We start from the raw sequence: 17,113 nt of genomic DNA on the forward strand, positions 1-17,113 counted from the left end.
TAACGGTGTTATTCTAAATACAGATAGAACTGTTAATCTATTTGGTTTCTTAAAGTATGTAGTCTTTGCCCTGTAAAGCTACAATCCTTCAGCATTGAATAAAAACCTATTCTCAAAGCGGTGGTTGAGTGGTGGCGCTCTCGACTATCAAGCCGAATGATTCCAGTTCGTGTCTAGATAACTAGACTCTGGTTTTATTATGGAAGATTGTTTCGTAACGGAACAAAACAAAAAGCATGGAAATATCTCGAAGAAAAACAAACAACCGATTGTCACTTTTTTTTTCTTCCTTGTCATTGTCAAGTTATAATGTCAAAGTTAGCAGACCCCCCCCCCCCTTTTTTTTCTCCTTTCGCTTCCCCCACTCCAACTCCCCCCCCCCCCACGCTTGTAAAAGACAAAGTAATAACATGGCCGCCACATCCCCAGTCTCTACCCATGATATCATCTCGCAGAGACGACAGTGTCGAGACAAATGATACACTGATTTTTGATTGGTTGTAATTTCATCCAATTAAGATCAAGCGGCACATCAGTTTTCCTGACCGAACCGGATGCCGGTCCTGACCTAACTGCCAGCCGTCTGCGTTTAACTGTTTCCGGCATTTCCTCACATTTATTAGCTAATGAGCGACCCGACAATTCTTTCATGAACTTAAAAGCCATGTTTTTAAATGATACAAAAATCATTATTTGAGAACCGTATTTTAGAAGATTAAAAATCTTCATAATTTCCAAGTTGAAATTAATATAATAATACCGATTTTAGCGAAAAAAATATTTTCGCATGAAATTTGTCATGTTACTTGCGATAACTAAGTAAAAGCTTATAAGTATTTTCTTTTTAAAAGGTTTTTAGTGGGCGTTTGCTTATGTCGTCTATACACGGTTCGAATTCCGACCTGGAGTCTGTAGGACGTCCATGTGTCCACACAGTGAAGCCGGCTGGGCATGGTGTTGACCAGAAAGTCCTTTTACATGCCCAGGTCACAGAAACAAGTTGACTCTACTTCCTCTGCCACGAGTTGAGTTTTGAATGGGAAACTATTTGTTTACTTTTACTTGTGTGTATACTCATTTCAAATTTTCTAAGGTCAAAACTATTTTCCCACGTTTTCTTTAACTTGCTTTCTCTGTTTGTTTGTCTTTCCAATCAAATCTTGCGATCGAAATTTCTGGCACTTCCCAGATAGCTAGCGCGCTGAAATTTTCAGGGAAGCTTTCTTTTGGATGACCATTGAATATTCAATTGTTATTATTACTAAATTGATCAATGGAAACATTTTATTGAGCATTTTAGACCGCTATATAATCTATATATATAATTCTCCTCTGCTAGCCATTAGAAAAAAAACCAGCGACGCGTACCTCGCGCGCAGTGAAGCGAACGATCACATGTCGCCACAGGCTTAGGGGCAGGTAATTTAGCTTGAACCGAGTTTAAACTTACAGGAGGTAGGCCAGTTTGGGGGAGACGATATGGTCGAGTGGTTGGGCACACGATTGCTATCCCACTCGACACGGGTTCAAATCTATGTGTTCTAGTCAGTAACGTATTCAAACAACGTGTTTTTTACGAGTTGTCTTTTTACGAGTTGTCTTTTTACGAGTTGTCTTTTTACGAGTTGTCTTCGTTTACCCAAAAAAAAGTGAAAAGATAAAATCGATAGCAAGATTTTAATGCAAACAAACAGACAAAGACTAAAAAGTAGAAAATAATAATCATTAAAAAAGTTTTAAAAAACCCACGTTTTCTGATTGAACTAAAAAGTAGAAAATAAATACTATACATCACAATAATGCAAGCGATCACTCTACTATAAGCGATCAAAAACGTGGGGCGCCGTGATTTTCTTACAGTTTCTAATACTGTTGACTCTCTACAAGCTCCCTAATAAAAGTCAATAGTATTATCTAATCAATAGTAATATAACTTTTACTTCGGCGCCCCACGTTTTTCATCGCTTATAGTAGAGTGATCGCTTGCATTATTGTGATGTATAGTATTTATTTTCTACTTTTTAGTTCAATCAGAAAACGTGGGTTTTTTAAAACTTTTTTAATGATTATTATTAAATTATATATATACGTTCATACATTCATACGTGCATACATGCATATATATATATATATATATATATATATATATATATATATATATATATATATATATATATAGGGTTGATACTAGAACGAGTATCTAGTTTGTTTGCTTGTGCTATTAGCACAATGGTCTTTACATACACCCCCCCCCCACCCCCAACCGAACGAGGTTTATAAAAGTTCAACACATAAAACTCAAGCTAACACGCTATTAAAATAAAACAAGTCACAAACTTCACAAATATAAAAGAAGTGAAGAAACAATGTAAAGGAAAAAAAAAACAACAAGCCAAAAAAAAATTGAAAACCAATAACTTCAAAACAAATCTCCCAAGACATAGCCGAGAAATTAACGGCAACCCGGCAGCCATAACAATTTTATCAGGCCAACCCGCAACCCTTCCCTGAGGAACTACAGTGAGGCTTTATTGACACAACCCGCTGACATCCATCTTCAGTATCAGAGACAAGATTACCCCCTGACTTCATGCAAATCGTCTGCTCTGAGGCCAGTAACACAATGAATATTCAGGTGTTGAAACCCGCGAGTCAGGTTAACCCTTTCGGGGCGACACCAAGAGTGATAAATAGTACCAAAGAGAGTGGAGGCATATTCTTTTGAAGTAAAAGTACAAAATGGAGGATGGTGAATACAAGCTTAATACTGTCAACTTTACTTTCAGTATATATACAAACACACACACACACACACACACACACATATATATATATATATATATATATATATATATATATATATATATATATATATATATATATATATATAAAATTTATATACATCTATACATAAAAATAGGTTCGATGGCAAAGTCATGTTACCCTAGTTGTACACATGCGTTTATATTTGACTTAATTATATCTTTTTCTTCGTTCTTAATTATGGATACGTGTCAACTTGTTATGCGCCATTGCGGCCATTGACTCTGATTTTAGCCTGCGTTTCTTTTTGGTTCCATAGCCTTTGTCCAACCAAGAACAAACTACAAGGCAGCAGTTGTTTGATTATGGAGTTGTCCGAGGGTTCGAACTCGAGACTTTTCGGTTGAGCAAGCATGAGCTTTACCGACTCGACCACGCCGACGCCACTTAATTATTCATGTAGTAAGATTTTTAAACGACTAATTTATAAAACGACAACTGCATGGTTGGGGTACGGTCAAGTATAAGAGGTGGCTTGGAGGGGGGGGGGGGGGGGTGGAGGTTGATAAAAATAACGATGAAACAACCGAAGACAATGGAAAAATATTGTTCGGAAATATTGAGATAAGAAATATGATGCCAGGGACGGAGGACAAAAATCGAAAGAAACTCCAACAAATGGTATCGATTTTGGGGAAATCCCCGAACTTCGGGACTTACCGATAACGAGTTGTTTGGTGTGCCGTGAGCTGGCCCAGACTAGAACAAATATTATCGTTTGCAGTGTACTGTCATTAACCCCGCCGCTACGGACCCTTTAAACAGAGTGTAGCCATTTTATCGGTTATTTTTGGACGACTCAATGCTAAAAATAGAACAGATCTACTTCCTAGACTTTAGTCAGTAAAAGAATAGAAATGTAGAACAATTTTAGTGAATGAAAGAATATTAATGTAGAACAATTTTAGTGAATGAAATAATATTAATGTAGAACAATTTTAGTGAATGAAAGAATATTAATGTAGAACAATTTTAGTGAATAAAGAATAATGTACAATTTTAGTGAATGAAAGAATATTAATGTAGAACAATTTTAGTGAATAAAGAATAATGTACAGTTTTAGTGAATGAAAGAATGTAAATGTAGTACAATTTTAGTGAATGAAAGAATGTAAATGTAGTACAATTTTAGTGAATGAAAGAATATAAATGATGTACAATTTTAGTGAATGAAAGAATGTAAATGTAGTACAATTTTAGTGAATGAAAGAATAGAAATGTAGTAACATTTTAGTGAATGAAAGAATATAAATCTAGTACAATTTTAGTGAATGAAAGAATATAAATTTTAGTGAATGAAAGTATAGAAATGTAGTACAATTTTAGGGAATGACAGAATATAAATGTAATACAATTTTCAATATAATTATTTCGTTTAAAACATTTTTTTAAATAAGCTCTACAACATTTTTATTTTTATCAAGGCGTTCGGCATTTAAATAAGTTTGGTCTCGAATCCCCAAAGAAGAGCATGGGACAACGTTAAACTAAATTTTGGGCTATGGGTTAGGGATAAATTTTCGACTATTTGCCCTACACAAGTTTCGGGCTGTGTGTCCGACACATATTTGGGCTATGTGTCCGGCACCAATGGTGTGCTGTGTCCGACACAAATGGTGTGCTGTGTCCCACACAAAGTTGTGCTCTGTTTCCGACACACATCTTAGGCAGTGTGTCAAATAAAAATAATGAACTCTGTTTTCGGGAAAAATCTCTTCAGAATTATAAAGCAGTAAAATAATTCAATATCCGTAACAAAAACACGGCGTTCATTATTTCAGTCAACAGCTCTAGAACGATTTCTCGTTTATTTTTTATTCTATTGTTTTTGTCTTTCCTCCAACGCAATCAATAATTACAATATTGGAAAAGTCTGTATTGCCATTGGATGTGATATGATACAGATTCCAACTCAAGTTTGAAAAGACCGGCTTTCATAATTCGATCTCTGCAGTAAATACAAGTTTCATCCAGTCAAAATTAGCAACGTAGCAAAGCACGCAACTAGGATTACCCTAAGAAAACTTTTTGCTAGTGATCTCCCCTTTTCTCCAAGCCGGCCATCTTGCAACACAATATAAACAAAAGTTCCATAACTACATAATCTTCTTTCGAGCAGTGTTTCTTCCAGACTTTTTTCTCCAAGGGGGGGGGGGGGGACTTTTCGGGGGAGGGGGGCGGTAGACTTTCTTCGGGGGGGGGGGGCGGCGGACACTGTTAAAAGTATATATTTTCTATATAAATTATATAAATTTCATTTCGTTCGGGGGGGGGGGGGGGGGGGGCGGTAAAAAAATTTCGGGGAAGAGATGCCTGGAAGGAACTCTGCTTTAGAGGTGGAAGCAATTAATGCAATCAGCGCATGCGTCTAAAATCGGGTAGTAAAGATTTGGCGTGAACTCCAAATAATAACATATCCAAAAATATCCAGTTTATTAAAGTAACATCATTGTACTCGGCAACCGCACTAAACTCTTTTTTTCTAGTGATGGCCTGTCAGTTTTAGCGACCACCGTCGTATATCAACTGAAGCATCCGTATTTTAGACTAAAAGTTTTTTGTCAATACACACTTTTTACTTATGCTGTTTACTTACTACAGTTAGCCTAAAACAAAGAAATTTAAATTGCAGCTAATACTATATCGGCTTACAAGAGCTATATATCGTACGTGGCGGTCTTGTTTTTTGTTTAACTCGGGTCATGCAGAGTTTATTCAAGGTATCTCAGAAGAAAGTCTACAGCCCCCCCCCCCCTAAGGAAATGGAATTTATATACTTTTATTAGTGTCCGCCCCCCTTCCCCCAGGAAAATGTTGTCCGCCCCCCCTCCTCAAAAATATCAAGCCCCCCCCCCCCCCGGGGAAAAACACTGGGGTCACGTTTTCTGGTACCCGGGCTGGAGATGGTTGTTCCTTTCCCACATCCAAATCAGATCATGCAAGGTACAACTGTGGAGAACAAACAGGACCTGTTTGTTGGCTGCATGGATTCTTCATTCTGTTTGGTGCAATCTTACTGATCAAATTCATGTCCTTTTACTCCGCAAGTGTAATGTAAATGTAAAGTTCTCTTTTTAAACCGGTCTATGGGGCAAGTGAAGTAGAGTTCATCTGTTCCTGTGACCTCGCCATATGAAGGGATAGTGTGGTCGCCTTTACTTTCCTAACGTGAGTTAAGTACCCATCAGAGCTGGGTGGACTCAGGGACGTTCGATTAACTTGAACCGGATCCGAACTTGAGATATATGAGTTAGCCGTCTAGCTCTCTACCGCTAGGCCACTCCGTTTCATTCAGATGTAATGAGTAATAGTAAATTTAAGATTACTTTACATGTAGATTCGACAAATATAGCTTTGAGAATTAGCCCAAGACGGATGGTAAGAGAACAAGAGAGCATCAAAATATAACCTTCAGATTGGTAACACCCCTTTTATGTACTTTAGTATAAATAACGTATACACTTTCTCTTTACCCAAACATGTTTGCTAACCTATAGATTTACGCGATCTTGGTTACCTGAAGATTTCTACACACTGTTGAAATGTTTTTCCACAAACTAATTTAAAACCTTCGCCCTAGGACCATCGCGAGTAAAAATCACATATTTAAACCTTCGCTTGCCGGCGATCGCTTGTCAAATCACACAAGAAATAATTAGAGACGGACAAAGGTAATAGTTGTAGGGGGGGGTCGTCAAGTCGGTTCTGTCAGGAGTTTCAGAGATTTAATTTCAGATTTCCAATTAACTGCTCGATGAGCTATCAGATTCATGCACATTGATTAGAGTAGAGCAGTGGTCGAGGCCTGCGGCTCCGGAACCGTAATCGGCTGTTTAAGTCAACACAATGCGGCTCGTTCCAAAAGATATAAAACCCGTCACTAATCAAAACAAACAATTTAATTGTAATTCTAACTAATGCTAAGAAATTACAGAGCTTAATTAATTGATGTCTGTAGGCCTATTTTAAATGTGTGTGTGGGGAGGGGGGAAGACTATGGGATAAACCCTTGGTATACAAAACCAAAAAAGGGAGTGTATCAGGCGCACTTTGCACAGCTAGCAAAAGAGAAAATGTATTAAAAACCTACTGAAATGTCATAGATCCAACTTATTAATCTCTCTCGGGTTTGAATAGGCGTGGTTGTGCGCCTTTACTCATCAAGGGGTCCAAGTGCAATTAATCTTAAATGTAAATTTAAGATTCAGTTACATGTAGTTTCTAGAACTACAGCTATCAGAATTAGCATATAACTTTACTCGCAGCCTTTCTAATGACATTTGAGTATATATCAAGTTGTCATTTGGCCGACCTATGGGATATAATCATCATGTAATTGTGGATGTTATGCCAAATGTTGCTAGATATTTCAATAAGTTACACCACATTAAGTCTTACAGTACATCTGTCTAGGGAATTTTATTCATCAGCTATTCCAAAATGTAAATTTTCGACTTAAAACCGAATTCATTCAAATTTATACGACTTTTTGACTTCCTAATTTTTTTATTTAACTTTTTGTATTTTGGTTTTTAAAGAAAATTCCATTTTAAGTGTGCTGACTAGCTATTCCTAATATAAACCTTAATAAAAAATAAAAAGTAGTTCGTTCTACTACGACTGTCTTCTAGACTTCAGTATTTCGAAAAAAAGTTAACTATTGATTTCTTTACAAAGAATTCAAATTTTAACATTGCAAATTTTACTTAAAGAATTTTTAAAAATCACTATAGTACTTGAAAAAAGAAGAAAAGAAAAAGAAGAACATTATCATCAACTATGGCAATAACAAATTCCTAATCAGAAGGACGATAATGATAAAAATAACAATTTTAAGAACAGCATCATCAACAACTATAATTTAAAAAATAATAAAAAGCATAAGAAGCATAAAAGGAATAATGAAGATAATATTAATAATAATAATAATAATAACTAGAATACCCGTCATCCGTTGGATAACTGTGGGTTTCGGGGGTCATCCATCAAAAAACATCACGTCTGTCACTCAGAGGCATAGCGACCCTTCCCGGCGCCCGGGGACAAAGTTTTCGATTTGAACCCCCCCCCCCTCAAACTTTTGATGTGCACCCCCCCCCCACTCAAACTTTCGATTTGAACCCCCCTCAACCTATCAATTTATTTTTCCAAACCATTTTGGCGCCCCAACATATGTCCAACACCTCCCCACCCCCCCTTCCCCCCCGCCTCCCCTCCCCACCCCCCGCCTCCCCTCCCCACCCCCCCGCCTCCCCTCCCCTACCGTCCCCCCCCCCTCCTCGGTACGCTACTGCAGTGTCACTTATCGTCACAAAAAACAGACCCCACATTCAAATATATGTTTTTTATCTTTTAAAAACACCGAAAACACCGATTTCGGACTATCCCTTCATAAACTGACGTCACAGGTGACCTACTCAACTCTACTTCACCTGCCCAGTGTCCTGCCAAGTCTCAGACAACATGTTTTTATCGTTTAAAAAACAATTCCAGCCGAGCATGTATCTGACCACACTATCCTTTCATATGCTTAGGACAAAGAAACAGATGAACTCTACTTCACCTGCCCTGTATCTCGCCAAGTTCAGATAGGCAACGTTATCATTCACATCTAAAAAAAAAAATTGAAAAAAAAAATTTCATTGACATATTGGTCTAGAACCCGTGCCTCCTGCATGAGAGCTGACTACGCTACCATTTTAGCTATTTACTCGTGACGTCACAAGTGAATTTTTATACTATACTATGTGTCTCCTTATGCAACTTGATTTACGCGTATAGATTCTAGATCTAGATCTAAAAATAAGTCTAGTAGTACTAACTTTCAAATTAAATTTTATCTTAAATAAGCCAAACAAAGATTTATATAAAATAATTAAGGCCTGAAATAGATTCTAGATGTAGAATTTACATTGAATCTAGTGACCTACATCTAGGCTAGATCTAGATCTAGGCTAGATTCATAAATTTCCTTCGATAGATGATCTTTAGATCTAGAGAAATTTATCGTAAAACTAAATGAAAAAGACAGTTGAAAATTGATATAAGTGTTGGGACGTAATAAATACAGCAAACGGACGTATTGTTAAAGTTATGACCGACAGAAAATTAGATTTAGAACGCGTTAAACTTTTGAATGGGAACACAATTTTCTTCAATAGACGCCGCCATTTTATTGTACTAAAGAGTAAACAAAAACCTGTGACGTCACTATTCCCACAAAGTTTAGTCAAGGTTTTAACATTTTTAAAAAAAATGGGTTATTCTGCGTATGAATAAATCAATAAATTAATTAACGTCTTTAAATAAATTTGTGATTAACAGTCTGTCTGCATTAAAAAATTATTCTCTACCTACATACTATTTTACAGCTGTCCAGGTAGAGTCGAACATATCACAATTTTCGATCAGGCAAACAAATAAATATTCAAACATGTAAACAAACTTGACTTTTAGTAGTATATAGTCGTAAAACTAAATGAAAAAGACAGTTGAAAATTGATATAAGTGTTGGGACGTAATAAATACAGCAAACGGACGTATTGTTAAAGTTATGACCGACAGAAAATTAGATTTAGAACGCGTTAAACTTTTGAATGGGAACACAATTTTCTTCAATAGACGCCGCCATTTTATTGTACTAAAGAGTAAACAAAAACCTGTGACGTCACTATTCCCACAAAGTTTAGTCAAGGTTTTAACATTTTAAAAAAAAATGGGTTATTCTGCGTATGAATAAATCAATAAATTAATTAACGTCTTTAAATAAATTTGTGATTAACAGTCTGTCTGCATTAAAAAATTATTCTCTACCTACATACTATTTTACAGCTGTCCAGGTAGAGTCGAACATATCACAATTTTCGATCAGGCAAACAAATAAATATTCAAACATGTAAACAAACTTGACTTTTAGTAGTATACTAGAATACCCGTCATCCGTTGGATAACTGTGGGTTTCGGGGGTCATCCATCAAAAAACATCACGTCTGTCACTCAGAGGCATAGCGACCCTTCCTGGCGCCCGGGGACAAACTTTTCGATTTTAACCCCCCCTCCCAAGATTTCAATTTTCAACCTCCCCCCCTCAAACTTTTGATGTGCACCCCCCCCCCCCCACTCAAACTTTCGATTTGAACCCCCCCCCTCAACCTTTCAATTTATTTTTCCAAACCATTTTGGCGCCCCAACATATGTCCCCCCCGCCCCCCCCCCCTTCCCCCCCTCCACCTCCCCTTCCCCCCCCCCCCCGCCTCCCCTCCCGCCCCCCCCCCCCCCCTCCTCGCTACGCTACTGCGATGTCACTTATCGTCACAAAAAAACAGACCCCACTTTCAAAAATTTGTTTTTTATCTTTTAAAAACACCGAAAACACCGATTTCGGACTATCCCTTCATATACTGACTTCATAGGTGACCTACTCAACTCTACTTCACCTGCCCAGTGTCCCGCCAAGTCTCAGACAACATGTTTTTATCGTTTAAAAAACGATTCCAGCCGAGCATGTCTCTGACCACACTATCCTTTCATATGCTTAGGACAAAGAAACAGACAAACTCTACTTCACCAGCCCTGTATCCTGCCAAGTTCAGATAGGCAACTTTATTATTCACATCTAAAAAAAAAAAATTGAAAAAAAAAAATCATTGACGAATTGGTCTAGAACCTGTGCCACCCACATGAGAGCCGACCTCACTACCAAGTTAGCTATTTACTCGTGACATTACAAGTGAAGTTTTATACTATACTTTGAGTCTCCTTACGCGCATAGATCTACATCTAACTCTAGTAGTAGTAACTTTCAAATTAAATTTTATCTTAAATTAGCCAAACAAAAATTTATATAAAATAAAGAAGGTCTGAAATTATCTAGATCTAGATAGAATTATCTAGATCTAGTCTAGATTCTACGACTCTTTTGCTTAAGTCTTCTTATGTTTAGTTTTTCTTGCTAGACCTAGAATCTAGATCTAATCATTAGCTACGCTTATAGGCCCGGAGCGAGCATTTCAAAATTACCATATTCCAAACAAAGATTTATATAAAATAATAAAGGTCTAAAATAGTTTAGTATATAGAAAATCATTATTATCTAAATCTAGATAGAAAATTATCTATATTTTAGATCTACGACTGAGCTATATCTAGAGTTTACGTCTATAATTTTGCACACTTAGCGGTATAGAAGCCGCGTATGAATCTTAAGTTATGCAAATAGGCCCCGCATCCAGCATTTCCTAATTAGCATATTTCATAGCTATACAAAAAAAGATTTATATAAAATAATAAAGGTCTAAAATAGTTTAGTATATAGAAACTCATTATTATCTAAATCTAGATAGAATTATCTATATTCTAGATCTACGACTGGTTTGCTAAAGTTTCGTTTTTTTTTATTGTATTTATAACTAATAAATCTTGGATTTGACCTAGATTTTTAGATTCTAGATTCTAGATCTAGATCTATAAATAACTTTCCTTCGACACTGATCTTTAGACCTAGAGAAATTTATTGTAAAACTAAATGAAAAAGACAGTTGAAAATTGATATAAGTGTTGGAACGTAATAAATACAGCAAACGGACGTATTGTTAAAGTTAAAGCCGACAGAAAATTAGCTTTAGAACGCGTTAAACATTGGAATGGGAACACAATCTTCTTCGATAGGCCGCCATTATCGATGTAAAAAAATAAACACATCATGTGACGTCACTGTTTCCGTCGATTCTAGTGGCTTTTCAAATCTTTTTTAAAAAAATGGGTTAATCTGCATATGAATAAATCAATTAATTAATTAACGTCTTTAAATAAATTTGTGATCAACAGTCTGTCTGCATTAAAAAATTATTCTCTACCTGCATACCATTTTACAGCTTTCCAGATAGAGTCGAACATATCACAATTTTCGATCAGGCAAACAAATAAATATTCAAACATGTAAACAAACTTGACTTTTAGTAGTATATAGATAGTCGTAAAACTAAATGAAAAAGACAGTTGAAAATTGATATAAGTGTTGGGACGTAATAAATACAGCAAACGGACGTATTGTTAAAGTTATGACCGACAGAAAATTAGATTTAGAACGCGTTAAACTTTTGAATGGGAACACAATTTTCTTCAATAGACGCCGCCATTTTATTGTACTAAAGAGTAAACAAAAACCTGTGACGTCACTATTCCCACAAAGTTTAGTCAAGGTTTTAACATTTTAAAAAAAATGGGTTATTCTGCGTATGAATAAATCAATAAATTAATTAACGTCTTTAAATAAATTTGTGATTAACAGTCTGTCTGCATTAAAAAATTATTCTCTACCTACATACTATTTTACAGCTGTCCAGGTAGAGTCGAACATATCACAATTTTCGATCAGGCAAACAAATAAATATTCAAACATGTAAACAAACTTGACTTTTAGTAGTATATAGATAATAATAATAATAATAATAATAATAATAATAATAATAATAATAATAATAATAATAATAATAATAATAATAATAATGACAATAATAATAATAATAATAATAATAATAATAATACTGACGATAATAAAATAAGAAAAAAGATAACGATGATAATAACAAATAAGAGCAACAATAATAAAAAAAACGTGGGTAAAGTTGGAACGCGACAACATGGCCAAATAAACATTGACTCAAGACACTGAGGTCGATCACGTCACAACGACGGTTGAGTCACGGCACGGTACTCAGATAATGCTGAATAAATTTACAGACCAAGAGAGAGAACTCTACGGGTAGTTTGGTCTCCGGTTTGAAGGGTTAAGTCGGGCCGGGGGTCGGGGGGGGAGGTGGGGGGGGGGGGGATAAAAAAAATCAGCAACTTGGACACTGGTTTTTTTTTTAAACTTTTGTCAACTAAGTTGGCATGTGTTTAAGTTACCACTAATCTAAGTGTCCCGGGTTCGAAAATTAGTCACACCAGGATCTAAATAGAGTTGGTGAAAATTATTAAGTAGACCTGACAAGTGGAGATACAGAGAGTTAAGTTCAAATCTCTGTATTTGTAGTGTTCAGAACACAGCCATCACGTCAGCGTGGAAAGTTTGAAGACAAATTTAACCTTTCATAAATCTCTGGCCAAAATTGTCTATACATTTATTATTTTTTTAAACATGATTTCTTACAATATTCATAACATACGAAATAAGGATTGACTTGCGTTTTTAGAAATAATATAAAATAAACTTCGTAATTAGCCTGAATTTGGCATCACCTGATTCTTAACTGTTCTTATTTTTCTTACTACATGTACACGATCTTCTTCGTTCATGCAATAATTTCAGAAGTTAATGCTAAAAATCTTCAAATTACCTCACCGAAAATTCAATTCCCAAATCCACTAAACAATTTGAGATGTACAACTATTGTTGAAACGACCTAAGAATTAAACCTAAAACTGTTTTGGGGACGCACGAACTCATCTTTGAAATTACCCAGCCACCCGTTGTGATAATCTATAAACCAAGAAGCATACATAAATGAACATATAATTTAATCTCCAACTTCACTTTCATATTGCAAGAAATGAACATTCTACGAACCTTAACCACCCTCACAGATAGTTTCCGACGCACGACGCCTAGTTGACTCCCAATGTATTGCGTCGACAAATGTATGGAGGCAGTAAAATGTATCACGTTTCCTGATGGGGCAATGACACCAAGTATAAAACACGGAGAAAGAGACGTCGGTTTTATAGACGACATGGCAGTCCGCAACTTGTCGCCAGTTATATTAGACCGTTACTTGATAGCAAACGGTGACGTAATTGCTTATTGCGAAATTGAATTTATTTCTTTTTTTATTTCTTCCTGACAAAAAAAAATGCTAATTGGAAGTAAATGAATATTAGAAATAATTTTTAGACTGTTTTATTTTAACTATTTACATTTATTTCTTACGGAAAATTTGTGTACGTCTAGATTTCACAAAGGTATACAAGGCTGAGGAGAGCAAACTATCTAGGAGAAAACAACTCTAAAATCAAAATATTATGGCGTAGTTGTTTGTTCTTGGGTGGATAAAGACCATGGAAGCAAATCCAGAAAGAAAAAAAAGGCTGAAGATGGAGTCCACTAGCCATATGGCGCATAACACATTGCCAAGTAAAACTGCATGGTGTTGGAGGAAATATCTTTCGATATTGCGATTAAGAACCAAATAGAAATAATTGGTAACGCGGGTGACTACTAAACCTCAACTCCTATTTTAAATAACGTGAACGGTTTTGTTAATAATAATTTTTAAAATCAATACTTTCCATTTCCTGGAACTAATCGATATGCCGCAGCCCAAAGCTAGAGTTGTATAGCTGATAACGCCATTTTAACTCTGCTACAAACAGTAGGCTTACAGCAACCCAAACCGTTAATCTAACCCAAACCGTTAAAGTATCGTTATCGACGAATACGTCACCTCGAGCTACATGCAGTTGTTGCATGTGGCCAAGCTAATCGATTATAATCCTAACCCTGATCCCAACCTGAACCTAGCCTTTACACACCTGTTTGACCATCTGTGTCCAACTTGAAACTTTTCGAAAAGTTTTTTTTTTTACTTCGTACTCAGTATCAGAGTTTCTTTCAGGCATCTCAACGGCAGTCCACCACCCACCACCCCCACCCCCGGAGCACGTATACAGCCATCGCCCCCACCCCTGACCAAATCGGAAAAAAATAATATAGAAAAAGCGTTCTTTAACGAGTGTCTTTCATTCCTTCCACCCCCGGAAATTTTAAGTGTACCCCGGAGAAAAATATCTGAAAGAAACCTTGCACAATACGTTGCAACCATTCAAGTGCATTCAGTAGGCAATTTTCTGATTAGCGCTACCGTTCATTTTTTAAGTTCTTATTTGAGTGCATAGGTTTTTTACCAACGCAAATAGTATCAGGCCTTGTTAGAGATATCTAGAACAAAAGAATTTTGCTTACTTGGCAATGAACTAGAAATTAAGCAAACGAACACATATTACGTAACGCAAAAAAGGGTAGCTAAGTGTTGGATCATTTGTTTAATAAAGTAGTACAGCATCAAAGTATGGTAGAGTTAAATGGTCTATTTAACTGACTTTGATTTTTAAAACCTAATTTGTTTGTTACATTCCTGCTCTTTAAAATGATTTAATAGATAGATTTAAAACACTGGCTCTCTCGTATTTTTATTGAAACACGAGTAAGGCTTTGCAAAATATTTTTTAGTGCAGATGTAACAAGCGAACACATTGTGTAGGAGATTAACAAATTTTTTATCTTGGTGCGTTTGAGTGTTGTGTGAGTGTGTGTGTGTGTGTGTGTGTGTGTTGCGGAACTGTTGTATAGTATAATGGTTTTCTGCTGAAATGTAATATAAAATGATGGTGGTTTGTGGGAATGTTATATAATATAATGATAGTTTGTGGGAATGTTATATAATATAATGATAGTTTGTGGGAATGCTATATAATATAATGATAGTTTGTGGGAATGCTATATAATATAATGATAGTTTGTGGGAATGCTATATAATATAATGATAGTTTGTGGGAATGCTATATAATATAATGATAGTTTGTGGGAATGTTAAATAATATAATGGTAGTTTGTGGAAATAAAATTACCTTTGCTACGGATGGTTCAAAATGTCATATTTTTATTCAGAATATAAGCACAAAGCCTGACTACTAAAGGCGACGTCAGTATGAAATCAGATTGTGCTTAATATAGAAAAGTAAATTTGTTAATTAATCTGTGATCCTGAATGTGCTAGGATTCGTTTTGCTTGGTTAATTTATTGTTAATTATAAAACTATTTTAATTTAGTTAATCACCAATACGTGTTAGCGGCACGTGAGTTTGTTAATTAATTAAGTTGTTGTTTTTAATGAAGAAAATAAAAGCGGACAGAAACAAATGATCCAGAGTTTTCAATTAAAAAAACAATTAAAATAGTTGCTAAATAAATAAATTGTTGTTTACAAATATATAGCATTCTCTATTGGCGATAATTAACTTTAGAAATTTAAAAAAAAACCAATATTTTCCAAACAAACTAAAATATCGAGTACTATCAAGGGTAACTTTAACAATGAGTGTTATAGTTTCGCCCTACCAATGAGGTACGTTGTAAACGTGTCTAAAATGGGAACACGAAATAATAGACAGGCTTTAATCATCTTTAATAGTGATAATCAGGGGACGAAGTGGCCTAGAGAGCTAGACTGATAACCCGTAAGTCTCGAGTTCGAATCCGGGTTCAAGTAGGTAGACCGTCGCTGAGTCCATCCAGCTCTAATGGTATAGCCGGCTGGACATAGTGCTGACCACACTATCCCTTCATTTGTCGAGGTCACAGAAACAGGTGAACTCTACTCCACTTGCCCAATAGACCGTCTGGTTTGGAAGGGGAACTTTACTTAAACAGATCAGTCTTTACAATTACAATTTTAGTGTCTTGGTTTTAGCTTTATCGTGAATTAGTCTAAATAAAAACTAAATCTAAAAGTAAAACAATTTCTAACAATAAAGCTTATATATATATATATATATATATATATATATATATATATATATATATATATATATATATATATATATATATATATTCAGTAATTGAGAAGAAGTGTGTTTGTAAAATCGACTTTCCATAATTATTTTAATATGCGGGTTTGATGTTCGGTGTATTATTATCGATATTTAAAGAATTTATAGGCAAAAGGAAGAGAAAACCAAAGAAATGTCTAAAAACGAATTGTTAAAATGTCTTTACCTGTACAGCTGTCTGTTGGAAGCTAAAAAAAAAGTTCTAGAAACTTCTAATTATTTTTTTTAAATCCCTGTAGAGCGCTGACGAAGTCTGATTGGCGGAAGTTCTTGGCCTAGTCTTGGTCCTGCAGGCGAGATCTGGCACCGACGGTTGGTCTAAATCTAAGGACGGTTCTCAGCGTCTAGCACGGTGTTTTCTTTGTTGAAAAAAAAATCAACACCTCCCTACTTCTTCAGAAAAATAATGAACAACCCTCGATTAAGCTCGTGCGTTTTATATGGCCGGCACTCGTGCTCGTCTGACGTCATAGATCATCCACACTTTGAGTGAGGGTGGATGGCACTTCCGGAAGCTGGCGAGTTAGCCAATCAAATTGCGCTGAACGGCTTGTCATGACTAGGATGGGGGTTAGGAAGAAGGGAGGCAACTTAAAAAAATAATTTAAAAATGTTTAGAACCTAGAACAAATAAAAACGAAGATGTTCTATTGGCTGATTGGAAAAATGTAAAAAAAAAAA

General features: G+C 35.7%; 1 protein-coding gene across 1 annotated transcript in view; it reads right to left on the reverse strand.

The window, feature by feature from the left end:
* The window catches only part of LOC131957174 (uncharacterized), a 34,672-nt gene extending 17,804 nt beyond the window's left edge, over positions 1 to 16,868 (reverse strand). The window contains exon 1 of the mRNA XM_059321904.1: positions 16,599 to 16,868. The gene's annotated coding sequence lies outside the window, so the exon portion shown is untranslated. The remainder of the gene's footprint in view (positions 1 to 16,598) is intronic.
* Positions 16,869 to 17,113: the final 245 nt, after the last annotated feature.

This window comes from Physella acuta, unplaced genomic scaffold (genome assembly GCF_028476545.2).
Source record: "Physella acuta isolate Inbredline_101_S28 unplaced genomic scaffold, ASM2847654v3 ptg001216l, whole genome shotgun sequence".
Classification (NCBI taxonomy): domain Eukaryota; kingdom Metazoa; phylum Mollusca; class Gastropoda; family Physidae; genus Physella; species Physella acuta.